We start from the raw sequence: 5,458 nt of genomic DNA, 5'->3' as shown, positions 1-5,458 counted from the left end.
CAGTCAATTCTATCAAATTTGATACATTGTAACTTGAAGGATTATCAGCAAAATACCTAATCATTAATGGTGCTGATTTTGTTTCAGATTAGCCCCAGGTTATCACTAAACGAAGAATAACAGGATAAGAGTGATTAATGCCCTGACCTTTGCGTATTTTCCTTGCAGACGTATTCTATCTTGTAGTTCTTTATCAGCTGCGTTGATTTGAATGTATTTTAACATTTTACATATTGTCATAGACAGGACATATATATATATAAGACAAAATGTTTATGGAATCACGAGAAGGTCATAAAGGACAAGTTATCATTCTGTACTCGTTCTACCTGTAATATCCATCTAGATAGGAACATCAACGTACTGTTTTCTGTTTGACATTAATGTAGATGCCTATGGAATAAACTGCGGCTTGGATATCTACCTGTTTGTTCTTTCTTGGAGATTTGAAACAATGATCGTGTCATCTTGATAACCGAATGAATTTAGAATTCACTGACTTTTGGGAATTGTAAATACAGAGGGTAACTGCTGCGTGTATATCCCTCGTGTATTTAACTAATAACAATTTTATGTTGTATCGTTTCGGAAGTCACGGAAAAAAAATTTAAAACAAGATATATTTTCTAGCAGAAATTTCACTTTCAGGCGTTTAAATTTCTTAAACTGCACTAACTTTTGCAATTAGAAAATGATATTTGGATTCTGTGTGCGTAAGATGTCTACTTGTTATAAGTCTATATTAATGGATACTACAAGACGTAGATTTTGTTGCAGTGGAAATATATCTGGGAAAATCTTATCATTTTTGACATATCAATGCATATTTTCCATCTTTTTAAGGTTTTGGTGTTTATTTAATAACTGATTGTACGCCAGATTGGCTGTGTTTTAAGTAGCTTGCTTACGAACCTCATGATTCCGGGTTCAGTCCCACTGCGTTGCACCTTGGGCAAGTATTTTCTACTATAGCCTCGGGCCAACCAAAGCCTTGTGAGTGGATTTGGTAGGCGGAAACTGAAAGAAGCTCGTCGTATATAGGTATATATATGGATATGTGTGTGTGTATGTGCAAGCGTGCCTCTGTGTGCGTGTGTGTGTGTGTGTGTGTTTGTCCTCCTAAACATTGCTTGACAATCGATGCTGGCGTGTTTACGTCCCCGTAACTTAGCAGTTCGGCAAAAGAAACCGATAGAATAAGTCCTGGGGTCGATTTGCTCGACTAAAGGCGGTGCTCTAGCATGGTCACCGTAAAATGACTGGAAAATGATGTAATGGAGTGGTGTTAATTCTACAATGATATTCTCCAATCTTAAAATTGGCTTGCCCAAGATATTTTCTTTAGTTTGGGCCGAAATATCCATGTTTCTTTTCAGACTTTTAGTTAACTCGTCTCCATAACTGTCTGTTTAACGTAAAGCCTTCCTTTCATATTTTAGAAGTTACTTGAAGGACTGAAATATGGTGGGTATGTTTATCATATATAATCTTTTCTTCTCTAGGCACAAGGCCTGGAAATTGTATGGAGAAGAATAGTCGATCACATCGAGCCCAGTATTTGACTATCGAACCCGAAAGGAAGAAAGGCAAAGTCGACCTCGGCGGAATTTGAACTCAGAACGTAGCGGCAGACGAAATACCACTAAGAAATCGTGCTAACGATTCTGCCAGCTCGCCGCCTATTCGTCTATCATATATAATGCGTGAACACCAGGGAAATCGAAGATGCGATGCACAGGACAAGTAAAGTGTTAACCAAGGTTATTCTCTTGTTTTTGTCAACAGAAGTATGTTCATGATAAGTAAGCGCATGTGTATCAGAGTAGAATGTCCATTTTAGCTCATGAAATTTCTTATTGTACACAGCTGGAACTAGGGATTTTTCTTAACGTTTTTTCTTTGCTATTTTGCTGATATCACAAAAGCGCCAATCACAACTATACTAAGAACAGACTTTGACATTTGGTAGCAATACATTATTGCGTGATTCTAGATCACGAAAATGAATTTCTATCTCTGTCGTGGACATATTAACAATTCTTTTTTTTTTTTTTTCTTATTGCAATCAAAGTCGAGCCATATTGTTGTGAAACCAACAAACGCTTCCAGCTGTCATTTTAAAATCTCATAAAATTAGTTTGGAATAACATGTATTACGCAAAATGTTGATGAAAATATGACAGCTTACGCCAAGGCCATATAATTCGTGGGCGCTGACATCTCGGTCTTCAACCACACATAATAGGCAATTGCTACATCGGTTCATGGTACTGTTGAGTTAAAATTAATGCTGAATAGCTGACGCATGCTCTAGTACTTGAACTCGCCAAAATTTTTAAAAACTGGTAAATAACAGCAATCTGTTCTTTTTTTTTTACCGTTTGAGGATTGATCCTACTACGCGTATGTATCACAACGTACGATTTTAATGATTCACAGATTATCAGTGACTAATTAAGTTGTCTCGCGGTATGTTACATGTAACAGCATCTTATAAATGAATATGTTATTTGTTTGTTCCTTCTCGAGTCACGCCTGGCTCATAAGGGCCGGTTTCCCAGTTTCCTTGGCGTATAGGTTCCCCAGCTGAACGGGACGCCGGTCCGTGTCAGGTGATCTGCAAGATGCAGGACGAAAGAGTGAGAGAAAGTTGTGGCGAAAGAGTCAGCAGAAATTCGCCATTACCTTCTGCCGGAGCCGCGTGGAGCTTAGGTGTTTCGCTCATAAACACACACATCGCCCGGTCTGTATTCGAACCCGCGATCCCTCGACCGCGAGTCCGCTTCTCTAACTACTAGACCATGTGCCTACATAAACGTATATGTAGCTGCCTAATATTTTTAATATTCTAAACTTCCCTATTTCTTTTTCTAATGTTATACAGAGTATCTGCGATGAGGTATCACCTGTGGTTGTCAAATATATTATGGAACTCCTCTATGATCTCAGCTTCTTGTTGCTGTTCTGTTCTATTTTCTTTATATCGTTACTAATATGCGAAAGTGTCGTAAGTCAAAATGTTGTATTTTCAGGAAACGAAAAAATCGTTTTACGATTCTATAGCAAAACTGTTGTACTACACTTTGACAACGTTTGATATCTTGCATTCTGAAGTAGCTGGAGATACAATAGTTTGACCAAAACCACCAGCTATTACAAACAAAAATAAATATTGAAAAAAACGCATTTGGCCAATTTTGGACATACGACAGTTGTACATAATAGCAACGATATAAACATTTCATTGGTATAATTAGCTTCTAGCTTGTACCTTATTCCTAATACAAGACGAAATATCTTTTTACATCTCGTCTTATTAAAATAATATCTCTTTACATTCCGTTACTTTTTGCACCACAGCCGCTAAGTGTATCAAACACATTCTCAGAGGAAATAAAAATGATTCCTATTACTTTTTAACGTACTGTAATATTTCTACACTGTATATTTTATATAATGTCATTGTATCGAGTGTTGATCTTTTTATACATTTCCATTATGTCTTACAATGGTCGCTAATATATAAGAGAGTGTTTTCCATGTTGGTCAATGTACGATGCACTCAAAATTATTCTGCACTTCGCTTAGGGTTCCTTTCGCTGCAAGTCCACGCCAATCAGATGTCAAAACTGTAAATCCACGGTTGGATTACCATGTTCTTGCAAAAACTAAACAGAAATAATGGGTGAAATGCATATGCCCCATTATTTCTGCTTATTTCCTATATATGGGCGGAGGAGTGGCTGTGTGGTAAGTAGGTAGCTTATCAACAACGTGGCTCCGGGTTCAGTCCCACTGCGTGGCAAGTGGCAACTTAGTCACGTGTCTTGTACTATAGCCTCAGGTCGACCAAAGTCTTATGAGTGTATTTGGTAGATGGTAAATGAAAGAAGTCCGTCGTATATGTATATATATGTATATATATATATATATATGTGTGTGTGTGTGTGTGTGTGTGTGTGTGCATTTATTTATCTTTTGTTGCTTTCGCAGGTTCCCATGACTATCACAGCCCAATTCTATTATTATGAATGTGAAGGTGACGAGCTGGCAGAAACGTCAGCACGCCGGATGAAATGCTTAGCGATATTTCATCTGCCGCTACTTTCTGAGTTCAAATTCCGCCGAACTCGACTTTGCCTTTCATGCATTCGGGGTCGATTAAATAAGTACCAGTTACGCACTGGAGTCAATATAATCGACTTAATCCGTTTGTCTGTCTTTGTTCTTCCCCTCTGTGTTTAGCCCCTTGTAGGTAGTAAAGAAATATGTATTTTGTCTGCCTTTACGTTCCGAGTTTGCCTTTCATCTTTTCGGGGTCGATAAATTAAGTACCAATTGCGTACTGGAGTCGATCCAATCGAGTGTCCCACTCCCCCAAAATTTCGGGCCTTGTACCTAGAGTAGAAAAGATAACTATGAATTTGAATAGGGAGCTGCAAACGAATGACTGAATGGGTGCTATGTCTTGCCAAAGAGAAGCCCGTAACTATGCACGGGACTGTTGTCACACTGTGAGGTATCTTCAAAATATCCACATGGGCATACACACACACACACCACACACACACATACACACACACATCTATATCTATATCTATATCTATATATATATATATATCTATATATATATATATATATATATATATATATATATATATATATATATTATATATATATATCCTAGCACCTAAGCCCGGTTTCACCCGGTCTGTTTGGATAATGTGGCTGCAAAACCTGCTCTGTGTAAGCATTCGACTTGTTTGGGCACGCTCAAGTTAAAAAAACAATTTTAGAATGACTTTTTCTGTCAAAACGCTAAAAATAACTGACCAACAAAAAACAAAACACCAACATTCAACCAAATCAAAGAATAAACCCAAATACTAAGCGAATAAAGATGAACTATCCAACTTCCACTGCGCGCGCACACACCCACGCCCAAGCACACACACACGCACACACATTCACATACGCCCTTTTACATACACACACATATATTCACACAGAGTTGAAACGCTGTTTGATTTATTTTTCAGCGTACAATTTTCATCATCCCACTACCAAGTATAACATCACCCCTTCCTTCCTTATTTATGTATCAGTCTTTGTTTTCTCATTCATAATCACAGAGGTATTATTATAGTAGGTTATCTCGGCAACCATGGAAGCTATGAAAAAGTATGACATACCCGTTCCGTCTGTATTCATCTATCACCCCTTCCTTCGCATTCATAAACACAAGAGTATTATTATAGTAGATTATCTCAGTAATCATAGAAGCTATGGAAAAATACAAAGCCCAGCATCACCTCAGGATCATTCTACACATATGAGTAATTTTTCGCATTTCACCGTGAATCCCAAACTAGAAAGAATCGCCTATGTCAAATTTATATGTATAGATATACATATATTCTTTTATTCTTTTACTTTTGTCGGTCATTTGACTGCGGCC

The sequence above is a fragment of the Octopus sinensis genome, linkage group LG4 (genome assembly GCF_006345805.1).
Source record: "Octopus sinensis linkage group LG4, ASM634580v1, whole genome shotgun sequence".
Lineage (NCBI taxonomy): Eukaryota > Metazoa > Mollusca > Cephalopoda > Octopoda > Octopodidae > Octopus > Octopus sinensis.
The sequence above is the reverse complement of the archived record's forward strand: the minus strand, read 5'-3'. Positions refer to the sequence as shown.